The 20239-nt window shown below is 42.3% G+C and overlaps 1 protein-coding gene and 1 long non-coding RNA gene across 13 annotated transcripts in view; one reads left to right on the top strand and one right to left on the bottom strand.

The window, feature by feature from the left end:
• The window catches only part of KCNMA1 (potassium calcium-activated channel subfamily M alpha 1), a 759662-nt gene that overhangs the window by 591006 nt on the left and 148417 nt on the right, over positions 1–20239 (top strand). The gene's annotated exons all lie outside the window — the stretch shown is intronic.
• Positions 3296–13752, bottom strand: LOC137534079 (uncharacterized). Its single transcript, XR_011024303.1, has 3 exons — positions 13666–13752; positions 8415–8508; positions 3296–3403 (listed from the first exon to the last, which is right to left on the bottom strand). It is a non-coding gene; the product is annotated as an uncharacterized lncRNA (long non-coding RNA).

The following is a 20239-nucleotide window of genomic DNA, read 5'->3' as shown; positions in this document are numbered from 1 at the left end:
TTGAAATATGCCAGAGCTAAAATCTGTGAACTATTGACCCTTTTTTATCTCTTTTCTACTCTCAGAAGCCATTCACTGCCAGGAAAGTACTATATGGCTGCAATTCCTTATCAGTGAGGGTTACGTTATAGTCTGACTTGGACAGAAATTGTCATTTGCATACCTGATTTTAACCCTTTCAGGCAGAGAAAGAAAAAAAGGAACAGCATAGTTATTTGTGTGATAGGCACTGTACATACACATGTCTTTCTCATCATGTCACAGGTCACCTCTGTTGTTTTTTTAAATGTGTATAAAGTTGCTCACATTTTAAAACTATCACATTCTCACATATATCACATAACAACTTATCTGCAAACAGGCCCAGTTACTACATCTACTCTGCTGGTAACACAGTACAAAATAAGTTACCGTAAGTCGCTATTGCAATGTTGGCTGGAATCCTTGGAATATAAAAAAGGTGTTTACTAAATGGGAAATCTGTTGTAAAGTACATCCTCTCCTTCTGAGCCTTTATTAACCACTGTAAGAGAAGCCCCATATTGGTATGTAATGGCAGTACCAGCTAGGCACTGCACCACACCTGAGATACTCTTGTGTGTATCGGAGATGCTCTTGTGTGTATCTTTTTGTTGCCTAATGAAGCAGGATAGTATCGAGAAATGCATTGCAACCTAATTTCTGTATCGAAGATTTGGTATGACACCTGGTAGTTGAGCTTCCAACCGCCAAGATTCTGCAATGAGAGAGACCACGAACCCAATAGTGCAGTATTGTTAGGATGTATGCTTGAGGATAGAGTAATACAATATACTCACAAGGGTGGGTTGCACTCCTGCAACCACTGACAGAGCCTACAGGAAATTAACCGTTCCCGTTCGGTATTCCAGGTCTGCTGTGCAGGTGCTTGTCGGTGGACCCGCTATAGGTTATTGTGACACGTGGTGTCCAATATTCGACCCCAAAGGGTTGAACTAATACTAGAACGAACTCTGTAGGAGGCACCCAAAGGTATTCTAATTTCTAAATTATAATGTATAGGAGTAAATAGGTCTTACCTCCACAAAAGAACAAACCACGTGGGTAGATAAATGTTTTAATGATGCACAAAAAAAGACAAATCGTGTCACGGGTTATGGATGCTTCCTCAGGTCAATAAAAAGTGCCCACGTCTGCAGCAGTCACAGGTGTGGGTGCCTCTTTAACCTCATTTATCGTTTATCTACCCATGTAGTTTGTTCTTTTATGGAGGTAAGACCTATCTACTCCTATACATTATAATTTAGATATTAGAATACCTTTAGGTCCCTCCAGGTCCACCTTAACCTCTCCGCGACTGCCTCACCTCAATTGATGGCCGCAGAGTGGCTCCCCCAGGACCACATAACGCAGATTGGCTTCGAGTCCTGGGGGCAGAGATTAGCAGGGAACGCGCATGCGTATGCAAAATCATTCCCTGCTGAGACGTGGAGCTCCGTGATCAGCCTACCAATCCGTGATCACAGCTGGGAGGCTGTTAAAAAAATTGCTTTTTTTCCTTTTGTACAGTGCTACGATCTAGCACAGCGCTGTACGGGGGACAACTCTGTCACAGAGCTGTCCCCTATGAGAGGTGTTTCTATTGGTGAACTCAGGGGGAGGGAGGCAAATAAAAAAAAATACATTTTTATTTTAAATTCATATATAAAAAGACATTGCAGCGTCAATCAGATCCCACCAACAGAAAGCTCTGTTGGTGAGGAAAAAAGGAGCTAAAATTAATTTGGCTGCTAAGTTGTATGATCACACAATAAGCTGTTAAAGCTGCAGAGCGCTGAATTCTAAAAAAATCGCATGGTCACTCAGGGGGTGTAAGCATGTGGTCCTCAAGTGGTTAAGGACAGAAGCAATTTTACCCTGTCAGTGCTCATCCCATTCGATCGCCAATAATTTTATCACTACCTATCACACCTAAATGATCTATATCTTTTTTTCGCCACAAATTAGGCTTTTTTGGTGTGATACTTGATTTCGTAATTAATTTATTTTCTATGCATTTTAGAGAGAAAAACAAGAAAAGGGAAAAAATACACACTTCTATTCCATCCCTAGGGCTTTTCTCACATCTAAAATCTAAATCGCTGGCAGCAGCGATTTTCTATTTTGTGGGCAATTCGGACCCCCCCCCCCCCCCCCCCCCAGTGCTCTGGTGAGTGCTGTGGTTTTTTAAAATCACTTTTCTAAAGCGCTTTTGCAGAGCAATTCTGCTTTTTCACTTCCTGAAGCAAGTCAGAAACTGAACTCTTTGACCCGGAAAACAATAAATACAATGTATTTATTCTTAAAAGCGTGAACACAATCACCGGATAGAGCGATTTGTGAGCGTTTTGCACTTTTTCTGTACCTTCCATTGTAGCAAAATTGCCCCTAAAATGGTATATGCAGCGCTTTGCTGAGCGGAAAGAGGACGAAATGCGCTGATATGAACTGTCCCATAAGGGTTCATTGCACTAGCAATTTCAGGGCATTTTTAAAAATCGCCAGTGCTCATAAAAACGCGAAATGCCCTAGGTGTGAAGAAGCCCTTATAGTTTTGAAATAAACAATGCTGCTATAGATAAAACCCACACCTTTTATTTGCCCAGTTGTCCCGGCTATCACAACATTTAAATTATTTTCCTAGTACAATGTATAGCGACAATATATTATTTTGAAATAAACAGTAATATACCCTCCTTACATTCTTATTTTAAAAATTGCATGTGCATTAAATTTTTGCATGTGTTTATGTTTTGCAGCTACCGAGAGGGAGGGGTTTACCACTTCTCCACCTCCAAGGGGTTTTGCCCTTAAAAAATAAAACGAATTTTCACCTGTCGGCGCTCCTTCCATTCATTTGCCTATTGCTTTATTACTACTTATCACAACAACACAATCTATATCTTGGGGTTTTTTTTGCCACCAATTAGGCTTTCTTAGGGGGGTACTGTTCGCTAAGATTTATTTTATTCTAAAAAAGTTTTAACATAAAATTTTTAAAAAAATCATTATTTCTGTTTTCAGCCATTATAGTTTAAAAATAATACATGCTACCATAATTAAAACCCACACATTTTATTTGCCTATTTGTCCTGGTTATTGCAACGTTTAAAATTTTACCCTAGTACAATGTATGGCGCCAATATTTTATTTGGAAATAAGGAACATTTTTTCAGTTTTGCTCAAAGTAATTACAGAGGCGCCCAAAGATTTAAAGCACTATACACTAAAATCCTAAAATGGGGGGTACTGGATGACTTACCTCCCCAATGAAGACAATTCGCACTTGTTCAAATGATACAATTTATTCTTACTCCACAAGTAACTGCAACGCGTTTCACGGGTCTACAGCCCGCTTCCTCAGGCAACATAAAAAGGGGGAGTACTAAAAACAAATATATACATACACAATTCATAAAAACCATCCATTTCCTCAAGTTAGATCATAATATTACAATATAAAAATGTATCTCTATACACTTCACTATATAATCCAAATACTAAGTACTCGATAACAAACGCAATCATTATTGTCATTACATGGATCAAATAACATGGCCATCTCAAACTATAAATCACGCCACATGTTTAATGTAACCCTAAAGGTGTGCATATACCCCCATAAAGCCGCCATGCTTATAGTACATGTAATCACTTGGTGAACATTCACAATCCCTTATTACTGAGCTATATTTGTCTTCCATGCTCCACGTCATAGCTGCATAGTGGCTAACTACCATTTGGTGCCTATACATGAATTATTTAAATTATGGCTTACCTCAAACAGTGCAGGAGCGGGTTTAGCGCCTCTGTAGCTCGTCTGCGCACAACCTCGCTCCTTAAATTCATTATAGGACTGCGGGGATGATCCACAGGGCGCGCGTGTTCGCAAGCCGAACGAGCCCTTCCGGCGGATGTGACTTTTGCGCCTCAAGCACGCCGTCACCTGTTGTCCTGGCGCCTCCCATCAGGATGACATTCTGCGCTCCAGAATCCGGAACTACTCGCTGGAGCGCAGAAGTATACTAGCCCATGCAGTGGGAGTCGGCTCTGCCTCAAATGACGCGTATGTCTCGATCGTGCGGTCCGGCGTTCCCATGGTAACACTCCCTCATGCTTACTCTCTGCGTTCCAGAGTCCGGAATTGTCACCTGGAGCGCAGGACTACGGTGGCCCTATGCGGGGGGGTTGCTCAACATTAAATAATTAAATAATTCTCTCTGTTCTCTCCTTACCTATATTTAATTACACTTGTAAAATCTGGAAGAAGAGTGGACCTAAAAATTTAATAATAATAATCATAATAAAAATGATACTGAGAGAAATAATCTAAAAGACATGCCCGTTTGAATTAAGACATGTATAATAGGAGGCATGATTTCTCTACATTCTTTTTTTACTGTACATCTCAGTACAGTCCGATAATATCTATCAATGTCACCAATCAAACAAGATGTATCTTTATCTATGCTGTATGCATCTACTTGTATGTGCACAATCCCGTAGAGACAACCCATAATTCAGCAAATGCATATACTTATACGAATAATATATAATACAAACATGTCTATACATACTCATCTATTGTTTTGATATTAATCCTGTTTACTATACATAGATGTATCTGAGGGAAAAAGGAAAAAGGAAAAAAACAGGGAGGGGGGGGGGATTGGGTGGAAGAGGTGAAAAAAAGGGGGGGTAGGGTTGATGTGGGAAGGGCCAGGGGAATGATGAAGTGGACTATAACTCTAAGATTAATCCTAGTGATCATAAACATAATAATGATAAAAGCCGATTAATTTTTTTTTTTCGTGTATATAAAAAAAGAGCGACTATGAGCACATTCCTCTCTCAAGGGATGATGCAGAGGACCAGCGGTATTTAATAGGGTTTCTCTAATACTTCATTTAAACCATTAGGTATTAGAGTTTTCAGAGTTTGAATCCAAAATATTTCTCTATTTTTTAGTTGATTCACTGCATTATGTCCCATTAGGTTAATTGTTTCTAGGGCTTGGAATGATACTAGTGCCAAGTCACTATTGTGAGTATGTAAAAAATGTCTGGATAAACCATGTGTGAGTAAACCCTTAATAATATTTTGCTTATGCTGGCCTATTCTTTCGCGAAACATCTGGGTAGTGCGTCCCACATATTGCATACCACATGGACAGGAGGCCACATAAATTACAAATCTAGACTCGCAGCTAATGTGTCGTGTTATAGGGTATTTGACGTTGTTAATATACGATGTGACCTGGTTGGTTTCTACTAGATACCTACAGGCTAGACATCGTTTCTTGTGACACTTATGAACCCCTATGGGTTGTATGGGCCAAAAGACTCTTAAGATTCGGTGCTCTCCTAAAAGTGACCATAGGTCTTTCTGGAATATTCCCTTTCAAATATGGGTCCTGTTTCAAAATCTCCCATCTGTTGTTCAAAATGTTTTTGATGTTCTTATGCTGTACGCTATATTTGGTTATAAATCTTACTGTGTTCCCTGAGTTTTCCAGTGTTTCTATATGGGTCTTTTGTTTGGTTTTTTCACCTCTGGCTTTGGATCTTGCGGCTTCTATCAAGGTTTTGGGGTATTTCCTTTCACGGAACTTGTTTGTTAAGATTTTAGCCTGTACATCGTAATCCCCTACATTCGTACAATTTTTGAAGATACGCTTAAACTGATTATACGGTGTGTTGAGTGTCCATGGCTTATGGTGAAAACTTTTAAAATGTATGTATCCATTGGCGTCCACTGATTTAAAGAATGTTTTGGTTTTTATACCCCCATCCTCGTGAGACAACAGTAGATCCAGAAACTCGATTGATTCTTTATTGTATTTATATGTAAAGGATAAACCTGCTGTGTTACCATTTAGCTGTTTTTTGAAAAGGGGAATGGTGTACACCTCCCCCTTCCATATAAAAATTGAAATCATCTATATATCTTTGATACATGATAATATTGTTCCTATATGGGTTATTTTGGTAAATGTATGTAGATTCTAGCAGACCCATTGCCAGGTTCGCGTAGCTGGAGGCGAAGCTACTGCCCATTGCCGTCCCACCTACTTGTTGATAGAAACTGTCCATAAATGAGAAATAGTTATGTGAGAGTATAAATTTCACACACTCTAGCAGAAAATCCTTCTGCCCTGCTGGCATGAGATCATCTGTATGTAAATAATGAGCCACTGCTTCTATTCCAAAATTGTGTGTGATATTGGTGTATAATGCTGTAATATCACATGACCCCCAGGTAAATTCAGGATCCCAATTTTGATCCTTGAGTATACTAATTCAATGTTGCGAGTCTCTTGTGTAAGAGTCCAATTTGTGGACGTATTTTTGGAGGTGTTGATCTACATATTTGGAAAGATGACTTGTTACCGAGTCAATCCCGGAGATAATTGGGTGTCCTGGGGGGTTCAACAGACTTTTATGAATTTTTGGCATGTGGTAAAAGAACGGGGTGTTGGGTTCTCAGTAATGATGACGTTTTTTTCTTGTTTAGTAAGGAATCCTTCAAGGAAACCCTTGTGGATGAGCTGTCTTAGCTCCTTCTTATATTCATTTGTGGGATCCTGCATAATAATTTGATAGTGCATTGGATCTTGTAACAGGCGTAATGCTTCTCTCACATAATCGTCTCTATCCTGTATAACAATACCACCCCCCTTATCCGCTGATTTTATAACTAATTGGGAGTTGTTCCTTAATTGTTTAAGGGCTACTTTTTCTGTTTGGTTTAGGTTAGAGGGATAGGAGATGTATTCTTGGCTTAGATTTTGTAAATCCTCCAGCACTAGGGCATAGAAAGTTTCTATAAAATGCCCCTTAGATGCTGTAGGATAAAATCGTGACCATCCTTTCAGGGATGTGGTTATACATTTTTCAAGTTCTAATTCTTAATCATTGACAATGATAGCGGGTATTGTATCAACTTGAGTGATTATTGGCCTCGTATTGGTTTCAAGTTTTTTGAGTGCGAAGTGCCTTTTTAATGTGAGTTTTCGCACAAAGGCGTTTAAGTCAGTGAAAAGCTCAGACAATTGAGAGGTATTTGTGGGGCAGAATGATAGGCCTTTATTCAACAGATTGACTTCTTGTTGATTTAGTGTGTAGCTGGACAAATTAAAAATGGATTTAGTTTGGAATTGGGGGTGTGTGTAGAATTTTGTTTCTTTTTTCGTCGCCCCCTACCTCTTGAGCCTCGCTTTTTTTTTTCAGTTTTGCGTCCATCCCTAATTACAAGGCCATAATTTATAAAGTATCTGTAATATACCCTTTTGACATACATATTAAAAAAAAGTTCAGTCCCTAAGGTAACGATTTATGTTTTTTTTTTATTGTATTCTATTTTTACCAAAATATTTGGGCAACTATTGGGGAGTCTGGGAGGTAGGATCTTAATTTAAAAAGTAAAAATAGGTATTTTTATTTAAACAATAGTTTTGGGACGTCATTTTACTATTTGGTCACAAGATGTCCTCGTGCATAACTTTCCTATGCTTAGTATGACTACGCAAAGAGGAAGTATAAATGAATACATAATGCGTGGACGTGTAAGTATCGGCTTTAGTGAATGAATTTGCCGTCTCGAAGACTGCGGTGTTCATTCACACGGGGGTTTAGATCAATGAATGGGAACTGTTTCCCCGCAGGGGGCCGAGCGGGAGCGTGCAGTGGGGAGGAACGTAGTAGCTATGCCCCTGAAAGCAGTTATGGTGAAATGCAGGCATGTAGTTACTCGGGGAAGTGGTTAATAGGGTTTTTATAGATATTAAATGTATTTTTCATTTTTTTGTACTTTAAATTACTTTAAAAACTTTACATTACTTTTTGGCAACTAGATGGCTCAGTACACTCGCCTGGAAGTTACCAGGAAGTGTACGATTTTTTTTTTTTACTATTCTTCACCTTCATTTTGATGAATAAACATATCTCGTGATTCCAGGCATGTTGAATCATCCACAGGGGCTTCGATTGGTTTGGGGAATGCATGCTCCCCTACACCAATCGATCCCCTGTAATACCTGCAGGGAAAAAGCCTTGTGCGGGTGCCCATGTGTGATATGTGGTTAATATCACTGCAAAAAATGTTGATTTGAAGTAAATACTTTTATAATATGTATTTCAGATAAGTAATAGAGGCAACTCCCTGATACAAAACCCCAGGATCTTCAAAAGATCCTTTATCTGCATTTACATCACCAGCTTGCAGCATACAAACACTCCATTAAGGTGCCCATCTTACCGTAATTGTACAGTCTTACCACTTATGTGTAAATTGAAGGATTACCTAACACATCCATTTTGACATGTCACCCATCACTCTGCCATGTGCAAGTGTCAGGAGTGTGACTCCCGTAAATCTCAAAAATGTAAAAACTTTACCTTAAAATTGGGTGACCTATCTAGGATAAAGGGTTCACTTTTCCTTTGTGTCCAGAGTTCTTATTTAGCCTACTTTGAGGCATAGACTGCAAAACTGGAAGGATAAGGAAAAAGTAGCGAATGAAATTAAACTTTACATGCTCCCAGTTTAGGATCGCCAGTGTATATTGCATGCTTTCGGTCTCAGGTTGACCAAAATGCAACAGTTCTTTATACACAAGTGAAAAACCAAAGGTAAAGAAACCTTAACCCTCCTGGCGGTCAATTAATTTTTTTTTTTAATCATGTAGCTAGCCTAGCGCTAGCTACATGACAGCCGCTGTGCAGCGACATCCCCCCACCCTCTTCGATCGCCTCCGGCGATCAAGCCCGTCCAGAAATCTCGGGATTTCTATTAGGGCTTCCCCCGTCGCCATGACGACGAGCGGGATGACGTCACCGACGTCATCGACGTTGTGACGTCAAAGGGAGTCCTGATCCACCCCTCAGCGCTGCCTGCCACTGATTGGCCAGGCAGCGCATGGGGTCATGGGGGGGGGGGGGGGCGGGTAGCGGTGAATCGGGGTGGAGCGGCGGCGATCAGGCAGTACACGCAGCTAGCAAAGTGCTGGCTGCGTGTACAAAAAATGTATGCAAATCGGCCCAGCAGGGCCTGAGAAATCCTCCTGCGTGACATAGCCCGAGCTCAGCTCGGGCTTACCGCCAGGAAGGTTAAAGACAAGAAAATGAAACCAATCAAGAGTCAATATAGTATAGCAGGTAAGACAAACTGTGCATAATGTGCAGTAATATACTCACAAAATAGGTTATCACTAAGGCAATTGTCTTGGTCCCACTTGGGTAAAATTGGATACCACATAGGCAGGTGCATAGTAATAGGGGTTGCAGAGGTTGCAACCGCATCGGGGCCCTTAAGGCCCCCCTCAACTACAGTATTGTTTGTGTCTGTCTGGTTCTATGCTCATAATAATTATTGCGGTGCCCAGAAACAACAAAATAATTAAAACATATAAACTGGAGTGCAAAGAGATAAACCTTACCTCCAAGAATTAAACAGTCTTATGAACCATACAATATATTTATTGGACAGAGCATACGACTAAAAAATGTTATTGGAAAAAATGTGACATACAAAATGATGTATCGGACAAAGCATGTGGCAGTGTTGTCATGACTTTATATAGCTAAGCAGCCTGTGTAAGTTTTGCATGTGTAGTGAAGAGCTCCCTGACTGCAAAGAAGAGATGCAATGTTTATGTGACTGCTAAAGAATGATTTTCCTAGTGACTATGACCTCTGAGACGGGATTGTGAATGAAGCGAACCATACATAGGTTAATGATGTCCCTGATATGGCAGGTGATTGATCGCATGAAGAGTTGATCAAATCACTAACGTTGAACTGCTCGATGGACTAAATTGCTATGCAGTCATCAATCCCCTGTCCCCCCTCCTCCACCCTCAACAAAAACTTTTGTATGCTCAGTCACACTTGTGATCTATAAACTAGCAAAAGTACTGTAAATGGAACGTTTGTAAAAAAAAAAAAAAAAATTCTGACACATTGAATCAAAGTTATCAAATCACTTGGAAAAATCAGTACCTGAATTGTGTTAAAATTAACATTTAAAGGGGAACTGCAGTGGAAATAGCATAATGAATAAAATTGCTTAGTGTTTACAATATTATTTTATAGATTATTTAGTCAGTGTTTGCCCATTGTGAAATCTTTCCTCTCCCTGATTTACATTATGAAATGTATCACTGGTGAGGACAATTTTAGTCCTCCCAGGTGATCTGTATGGGAAGTTTGTTTACTGCGCGTTCTATGCACAGAGGGAGTTGCTGCTTGCTTGGCAGTTGGAAACAGCTGCTATTTTCCACAATGCAACAAGGTTCACAGACAGCAAACTGTCAGGACCACGGTCATGACATCACACTGTTGGAGGGGTTTCACCATAATATCAGCCATACTGATGATCTATTACAGAAATAGGTAAAGATTTCTTATGGGAAAGGGAGTATAGGCTACTCATTGAAACGAAGTTCAATCCTTGGTTAAAGTTCCTCTTTAGAGGGAATCTGAGATGGCCTCTCCCCCCCCCCCCTTAAAATATACATACCTGGGGCTTCCTTTAGCCCCCTCCAGCCTGATCGCTCCCACGGCATCCTCTTCTCGGTCTCCTTTTCTCCGCAACAGGAAAGTCCTCCGGTCTGGGGCCAACTGCACATGCGCACGCTCCTGTCGCGTTTACGTTGCCTTGAGCTTTTTGCGCCTGCGCAGTAGTAATGCGCAGGCACAGAACTCACCCAATGACCGGAGCGAAACGGGAGTGTGTCTGGATTTTTCTGGGCCAGTTACGGATGAACAACGCCAAGCCAGAAGAGGATGCTGTGGGAGCGTTCAGCCTGGTGGGGGCTTGAGGAAGCCCGAGGTATATATATTTTATGGCGGGGGCCCCATCTCTGGTACACTTTAACTACTTAAAGGGATACTGTAGGGGGTCGGGGGAAAATGAGTTGAACTTACCCGGGGCTTTTAATGGTCCCCCACAGACATCCTGTGCCCGCGCAGCCACTCACCGATGCTCCGGCCCAGCCTCCGGTTCACTTATGGAATTTCAGACTTTAAAGTCTGAAAACCACTGCGCCTGCGTTGCCGTGTCATCGCTCCCACTGATGTCACCAGGAGCATACTGCACAGGCCCAGTATGGTCTGTGACTGCGCAGTATGATCCTGGGGACATCCATAGGAGCGAGGACACGGCAACGCAGGCACAGTGGTTTTCAGACTTTAAAGTCTGAAATTCCAGAAGTGAACTCGGAGGCGGGGCCGGAGCATCGGTGAATGGCTGCATGGGCAAAGGATGTCTGCGGGGGACCATTTGAAGCCCCGGGTAAGTTCAACTCATTTTCCCCGACCCCTACAGTATTCCTTTAAGGACCTTGATAGTTGAAATCTACACCTTGTTTTGATGGCTATCTGGCTGCCAGGGTGTAGATTTCAACTCACCCCCACTGCGCACATCCACAGTTTTCATTGCTCGCTTGCCTTCCTTCATTACGTGCATTGCTTACATAGCAACATGTGTTCCTTTAAATGGTGGCCGATCTATTAACCCCTTGCCGACCGCCAATGGGTGTGAATGCAGCACAGCCCCAGGACCGCCTAACGCCAATTGGTGTCAAGTCCTGGGGTGGGGTTTTGCAGGAGATCACGCGTGCACCTCCGCTTGAATGATGGAGCTCTGCTCCATCATCAGCCTCCAGTCAGTCAGCTGCTAAGAGACTGTTAGATGGCTAAACCACCATCTATTTACAATGTACAGCACTGCGATCTAAGGCAGCGCTGTACTAAAGACAGCTGTTTCACTTGGCTGTCTCTGGGGAGGCACAGGAGTGATCGGCTGTCATAGGCTGATGCCTAAGACAGCGATATTTATAAAAAAAAATACAAATAAATAAAAAAAATTAATAAACAAACACAGCAGGAGGGATCAGAGCCCACCAACAGAAAAGGGGGGGGGGATCACTTGTGTGCCGAGTTGTACGGCCCTGCAGTGAGCCCTTAAAGCTACAGTGGCCTGAATTGTAAAATATAGCCTGGTCACTAGGAAGGTGTACGCCTGTGGTCCTGAAGAGGTTAAAGTATCGCTAATGTGATACTGCACAGCAGCGGCCGGCATTTAGAGGAACACTTGTTGCTATGTAAGCAGCGCATTTAACTAAGGAAGGTGCGCGACGCTGCAAGACCGAGTGTAGCGTGCAGCTTTGAATTGAGCTTGCGGTGCTGTCATGGAGCTCACGCTGCTATAGCAGCACAGCTTCATGAATCAGCCCCTCAGACTGGGTCCAAACTGGTATCAGATTGCAAATGGCCACTAAAGAGTATCTTGCAATGTCCACTCCAGTGGTCCATCGAAGTCCTTGTAGAGTCCAGAGCAGATACGTTTCCACCATAGGCTTTTATGGGAAACACATCCGCTTATCCAGAAAAATAGTGCAGGTTGGGTCTTTGCATTTTTGGCCACATCAGATATTACAGACATATGTAAACAAATCCTATTAATATAGAATCCATTAACTGTCAGTTTTTTGCAATCTGTAAAACGAACAAAAAAGTTCAGTTTTTTTGTCTCTAGTGTAAATTGAGCCTATTGGGAGAGTAATTTGGAGATCAGATCTACCATGTTTTTGACTAGTCTTAAAGAGAAACTCCGACCAAGAATTGAACTTTATCCCAATCAGTAGCTGATACCCCTTTTACATGAGAAATCTATTCCTTTTCACAAACAGACCATCAGGGGGCACTGTATGACTGATATTGTGGTGAAACCCCTCCCACAAGAATATCTGAGGACCGTGGTACTCCTGGCAGTTTCCTGTCTGTGAACCGTGTTGCATTGTGGGAAATAGCTGTTTACAGCTGTTTCCAACTGCCAAAAAAGCATGCAGCAGCTACATCACCTGCCAACAGTAAAAATGTCACCATATAATAAATGTCAGAATGTAAATCAGAGATTTAAAAGATTTTACAATGGTCAAACAGCGACTAAATCATTTATACATAATTATTGTAAAAATGAAACACTTTTTTTTTATTACATTTTCACTAGAGTTCCTCTTTAAAGATGATTTCTAATTTGTTAAGTTAAGTTATTAAAAATGACCAATAGCCCTCCGGTATTTCTAAAGAGGAACATGCCCGCATCTAATGTAGCTGGACCAGTACCTCATACCCCCTGGTGCCTCTTGTTAGGAAAGCATGGCCATATTTGAGGCAAGGCCTATTGGCAAGGGATGAGCAGCGGGCTGGCAAACTAAGGCAGTTAAACTCCCAAACATAAACTGCAGCAGTCACAAAGCCAATCCTCTGGGTTTGTGATTCCCCCATCCTGTGCTGTGCTCTCCCCAAGCACAGCACACAATGGGGGAAGCACAGGGAACAAACAAGACAAGGAGTGCACAGAATTAGGTGGCTGAGGGGAGGCACAATTGGTGACAGTGGGCTTTGGGTGGTAAAATGTTAAAATCTGTCCCTATAGGCAAGGGTCCATGGGAATGACAGAGATACTGCACAGTGCTGATAAATGGTATACTGTGCTCTGTAAATAGTCTGGCACTATAGAAGTGTCACGTTTGCTTTTTCCATGCATGTGTTTATGAAGCCTTATGAAGGTTTTGCAGTCTTTCCACAAAACTATATGTGCCAATACTTAGTATAGGAGGTCTACAAGAGTGGAAAATAGTACCTTTGGATATAAATGCACAGACATTTGAGGATTATATACAGTTATCCTGTTACATGGCAGAAGCCCGGTAAGTCACACTGTGTCAGGTGTAGTGACAGTTGGTGTCTCATCTGACATTTGCATGAACTGCCTCTGCCGTAGGAATTTCAAGTGCAATTTATATACTACACTTATGAGACCTCCAGCACATCTAATCATAACTACAAGAACATAATTGCAATTGTATTTTGAGTAATTCTGTATCTTACCATGTAGAAGTTAAGAATAGTTACAGCTCTCATACTTTTACCGTACAGTATACTACATAGACTGAAAAAAGTAAAATTGCTTTCCAAACATATAAAGATGTTGTGTATGTAGGTTATGCAAAGCAGCACTGTGCTGCTGTACCAACCCCACACCATCATATATCAAGCATGGCTTTTGGTAGGAGACTGAACAAGGTTGGCAGGACACGGGTACAGAGAACTGAGCTTCAGGTCCTTTAATCCCTGTAGGAAACATCTCATGAAGACAGAACAGGAAAAAGCTTGCTGGAGATTGATAGCTAGACCAACATAGACTAATAGGTAGATAGAGAGCCTAGAAGTGAAATGGAGATGAGGAAAACTGCTCTGACAGAGAGTAGATAGGTGCAGAGCAAGAGAAAAAAAATCACCTAGCGAAGCAATGTGCTGATAGATCAGGAATGTGGATGGAGGGAGAAGAGGGAGACTGATACAGTGTGATAGATGGATAGATATTGAAAGGTTGATAGAGATTACTAGTGATAGGCTTAGAATTACCCAGTGATACATACAAGAGGCTAATTAGTCAGAAGAGAGCAAAGCAGAACAACTCAAAACAACAGTTGATCTTAATCTTCTGGACAGCAGGAGCTGAAAAGTATGGATTAGATGAGACAGAGTGAGGTGGGAGAGTTGTGACTAAGACAGATGTGTACAGAGCTCAAGAAAGCAAAGCCATTTAAATGAAAAGGAGAAAGACACAGTTACAGTCAACACCACCTGATTAAACAGAATCTGCTTGACTGGCAGGAAGAAGGAAGCTCAGTTAATGGCAAGACATTAATGGTCATGAGTTAAATCTGATTTACAGTGTGTAAAGTGACTGGAGGTGAAATGATGAATTGTGCTGAGTGAAAACTGTTGAATTAACGCCAATCATACACTACACGATTCACGCCACAATCAACATAACGATTGACCTAGGATAGACCTCACCAAGAAACGTCATTGCAGATCACATCATGTCAATTGCGATGCTGATGGAAAACAGTTTTTGCCGAATGAGACTTTTTTCTAATCTAATGTCTAATTAGTAAATAAAAAAATGTATTGTGTATGGGCCAGTTTTAAGGTGCCCATACACTGTCAGATGGGCAGGAGAGTCTACCGTCAGATAGGTCCCTCTCTGATCAAATCTGTTTAGAGAGGGATCTATTGCTGCCAATGTGGTGCAAACAGATTTCAGCATACTTTGCATGCGGGGACCTCAGGTCTCCCCCATGTAAAATATGTACCCCCGGGCCCATAATGAGTGTTGCAGGCTCACTTGTCCCCTGGAGTACTCACTCCTGTGTCCTGCGTCTTTCTTCATTGCCCCCGGGTCCCCTGTACCCCATGACCCATGGAGACATACACAGGACATAGGAGAAGGCACGCCAGGGGACAGGTGAGACTGCAGTGCTCACCACAGTCCAGGTGGGTACATATTTTACATGGGAGAAGAGACCAGCCAGGAGTCCGTCAGTCATCAGAAAATCGAACGCTGCTGCTGCGTATACCTAACAGATCTTTTTGAACAGAATCTTTCCAGCATTCGGATCAATCGCCCATGCTGCTCAAGTAATGTGTGGGCACTTTTACTCAGCTATTTAATCACTTGATCCGCTGATTATCATGTAATCCACCCAGACATGAGTAGAACTTCTGTAGGACCTTTTTTCAATTGGACATGACTTTTTGGGGGAAACTAATAAAGAAGATCACTGGCTCTTATTTCTTTTGAAAATGGAAAATGTTAATCTGTTTCACAACATAGGCTCTGCTTTCCCCATACTGTCCATTACCCAATGACATACCCTAGCCATTAGTAGTGCTGTTCTATTGCAAGGAATCCTATAACCATAGTATTTGCCTCCTTATGTGACCCAGGAAAACATACATTAGACATGCAGCTAAAAAGCTTCAGGACGTTTCAAAAAACATTAGTAATAAAAATTGGAAACATTCTAAGTTGAACGTAGAAATCAGAATAGTGATAAATGAAGTTTGCACATGTAAAATACCTTTTGGCTGGGGGGTGGAACTAGAAATATATCCAACCAAATTATTAACACTATTTGTTTGGTATCCAGGACTGGCCTTCCATGCCTCTCCTCCAAGTCCAGACCTGAGTCTGGCAGAGAGAGGGTTAATGGGCTCACTTGCATGAATTGCTTAAGTAGCTGTATCTCTCAGTATACAGTGAGCTGTGTGTTGAGCAAGAAGGCTCCTGTAAGGCCCGTTTACACTTAATCAGTTGCTCTCAGTTATAACTAAAAGAACAACTGATTTTCTAAGTAAGTCCCATGTTTTTCAATAGCACCTTTTACACTTTACGTGTTTTAACTGAAATCTTTTTCACAATGCACTGCTATGGAGAAGAAAAAAAAACGTGTACCAAGTGTAAACAGGGCCTAAGGCTGTGCAGCCGAGAGGGCTGCCAGACCTGTTGAAGCAGGGAAGCTGCTGTAAAGTGCTGGAGGGGAGATGGACTTCAGCACTTGTAATCCAGGAGAAGCCTGGAAAAGGTGAGTGGCCCAGGACTGTCATTAGGCCCATGACAGGGTGTCACTGAAGAGCCGGCGTGGCTGCTGAGAGTACACAGGGGTGATATGCAGTAACCCCGAAGATAACCCGGTCAGGGTTGGCACAGAAGCAGGGTGATTGCTGAATACACAGTGTGATGGCTGAATATCCTGTGTGCTGTATTTTTGTTGCTGTTTTTGGACATTGTTTGACTGACAAAATAAAGCTGTGTTGCGTTGTTTTGTTATAACCCTAAAAAGACTCACTGGCTGGTATATTGTGACCCTTAATGCTATGATCTCCTCCACCAATATGAGCCAAACACCAGAACTTCCCCCAGAGCATCACTATATGTGTGTGTGTGTGTATATATATATATATGTGTGTGTGTGTGTGTATATATAACCTATATATATATACAGTGTATATATATATACAGTGTATATATATATATATATATATGTATATATATATATATATATATATGTATATATATATTGTGACAGTTGGGGGGTAGCTCTGGGATCACAGCTAGCACGCAGGAGACAGTAACGTAAATGAAAGTCCAGTTTATTAAGGACTCGGCAACAAACAAATAAACTAATATGCTTTCTCAGCAAACAAAACTTAAATAAGGTTTAGGCTTACTTTAGCCTGTTGGAAGAGTCCACAGTCCATGGAAAGTCCACTGTTTTTAAATAATCCAACTTTGGGAAAACAGGTCTTTAGGCAAAAAACCCAAACAGTAGCAGTCCTGGTGTTCACCAAGCTTCTGTCCAGCTAGCAGCTCACCTGCTGCATACATAAGACACCACGCCCCCTTCACAGAGCACTCTTATCCTGGCCTGATTGCTCCCAAAACCAGGAATGGACTGGGGTGGAACAGGAAGGCCCACCCAGTTCCTTCCCTCCTGTTCCAGAGCATCGGGACCCTGCGACCCGAACACAACAGGGCAACCGGTGGTTGCCAAAACTACCCCGTGCTCCTTCCCCAGTTCACACCTGCTTCCAGAAAGGACCCTTGTACAAAACAAGGGGCCACATATCTTCCATCCAGGACCCATCCCTTGAGTCCTGTACAATATATATATATATATATATATATATATATATATATATATATATATATATATAGGTTCATAGTGCGGTAGAACAAGCCACAGCATCTGCCTTATGCTGAAGGTACAATAACTAATAGGGGGAGCAAAGAATGTCAGCCCATATCTATAATGGGAGAGGGATAGCTGGAGGCCTGTTTCCCGTTCTGAAGTACAGTGGGCAGGGAATGATCTTCTCGAGCTGGAAGGGCTAGCATTGGAAGAATGTCCATTATTAGCTAATATCCTCAGAAGTGCAGCTTCTTCTTCAGCTTTTTGGCAATGTAAGTTTGCCCTTGCTTACTAATTAAGTGTTTAGTAGGGAATCCCAGCAGATCTCAGTTGCCTTGTCACGTCAGTCAATCTTTACCCGATGAACCGATGTAACTACAAAGATATCCGCAAAGAATGTTATTTGCGTGTAGCATTCAGGCTGAGCTGCATTTTCCCCATTTGTGACATAAGCTTCTCTTTCGTATGAAAGAAATGAATTCTTGCCAGGACATCTCAGGGCACATTGTCCAGTGCGGAGTGTGGCTTTAGTATCCTGTGAATCCTATCAATAATAAAATTGGATTCTGACTGCTGAGGTAGGAGTAGCTTCAAAAGCTGGGTGACAAAGTTTTCTAGTTCTGTGTTTCCGACTGTCTCAGGTATCCCACGGAATTTGATGTTGTTATGGCAAGATCGATCCTCTTGATCCACCAGTTGACGTCATCTTCATGTTCATTATGTGCATCCACCAATTTGTAAGGGGATAATCTGATTTCGTGATGGTGGAGTGGCAGTGTTTTTTTTACTTACTGTGATTTAGTAGGTGATGATTCTGAGGAGTGAGATGCAGCTTTATTAGTAGAACTAGAATGTTATTTTTCATCCTGTTTGGAAGCTGCTGCTGCTGCTGCTGACAGAGATCTTGTATTAGGAGCTTGTCGTGGTGTTTTTCTTTTTCCAGCCTTCTGCGACTGTTACTGTGTACTCTTTCCCTGCTCACTAGCATCATCTTTGCTCTGTTTATCTGGGGCAAAAAAATCAGTAAGTTTAAGGTGGGAGCATGTATTGCCCTTATTTTTCGTCATGCTGCCGCTAGCTGAAGTCAGGAATGAAGAGAGGAAGTTTGAATATCTTTTAGTTGTAAGGCTTGGACAGTCTCTGCACCCCTCAGTTTGCCATTTTGTGAGCTTTTATGCCAAAGCTCCAGAGCCAGGCAGCCATGTTGTGTTGTGGCTAAGCCTCGCTTCCTAGTGTTTGCAGGGTTTAACATTGCTGCCTAGTCCTCAGATAGGAGGCGGGAGCTGAATTTTGAAAATGCGGCCGAGTCCCGGTAAAGGTACAATTGTTCTATCCCCTGCTTCTCCAGCTGGAGAAGCAATGACAGTGCAGAGGTGTGTCTGGTAGCCTATTAGGTGTTTCTTGAGCTGGGATTAAGCCCCAGTGGCATCCACGTGACTGCTGTGAGGCTACAGTGGAGATCTGAGCTGCTGCCATGAGGTCTGTAACTCACTCTAGGAGCGAGCAAGCTGTCGGGTATCACCGCTAGCCTAGAGAGGCTGTGTGTGGAATTCTTCCTCCGCACTTAACTTCTCTCTCTTGCTTATTAAAGAGAACCCGAGGTGGGTTTGAAGAATATTATCTGCATACAGAGGCTGGATCTGCCTATACAGCCCAGCCTCTGTTGCTATCCCAAACCCCCCTAAGGTCCCCCTGCACTCTGCAATCCCTCATAAATCACAGCCACGCTGCTGACAAACAGCTTGTCAGAGCTGGCTGTGTTTATCTCTATAGTATCAGTCTGCTGTTCTCCCCGCCTCCTGCAGAACTCCAGTCCCCGCCTGCATCCCTTCCCTCCCTGCAGATTGGAGGGAAGGGACGAGGGCAGGGACCGGAGCTATGCAGGAGGCGGGGGAGCAGCTGAGACTGACACTACAGATGTAAACACAGCCTCACAGCACGGCTGTGATTTATGAGGGATTGCAGAGTGCAGGGGGACCTTAGTGGGGTTTGGGATAGCAACAGAGGCTGGGCTGTATAGGCAGATCCAGCCTCTGTATGCAGATAACATTCTTTAAACACACCTCGGGTTCTCTTTAAGGGTGCCAGTAAGAGTCTCTATTAAGAAGCCTGGTCTCAGAGCTGAGATCTTATTCGCCCATGCCACTGCAGGGCCAAACCACGCCCATGCCACTGCATGGCCAAACCACACCCCTATAGCCATAATATTTACAGTACATGAAAGATAATTCATGATAACAGGGTGAGTTGGGTATGCCCACTCTGCCACAGTGACATATCAGTCATGTAATGAAAACATTTTCATAATGAATGTTTTGGCAAATCAGTCCGTGCCAACATAAGAACCTGGCTGGTTAGGACCTGTCACTGGAGGTAGCACTGAATTCCACTTTTAGTGAGATTTATCATAGTCATATGCTTATATATGTATTGTGTGTAGTACATGTATCGTAGCCTAGGGCCAGTTTAGGGGGAAGTCAAGTAACTTATATGTATGCTTTTGGTATGTGGGAGGAAATTCGGAGTGCCGGGAGGAAACCCACGCAGACACGGGCAGAACATACAATCTCCATACAGATAGTACTCTGGCTGGGATTTCGAATTGAGAACCAAACACTGCAGTCCACAGATGTGCACACATCACACACGCACACACCTACTGCATGTACACAC

The sequence above is a fragment of the Hyperolius riggenbachi genome, chromosome 10 (genome assembly GCF_040937935.1).
Source record: "Hyperolius riggenbachi isolate aHypRig1 chromosome 10, aHypRig1.pri, whole genome shotgun sequence".
Taxonomy (NCBI): domain Eukaryota; kingdom Metazoa; phylum Chordata; class Amphibia; order Anura; family Hyperoliidae; genus Hyperolius; species Hyperolius riggenbachi.
Note: the sequence above shows the minus strand (reverse complement) of the source record. Positions and strands in the feature narration are given on the sequence as shown.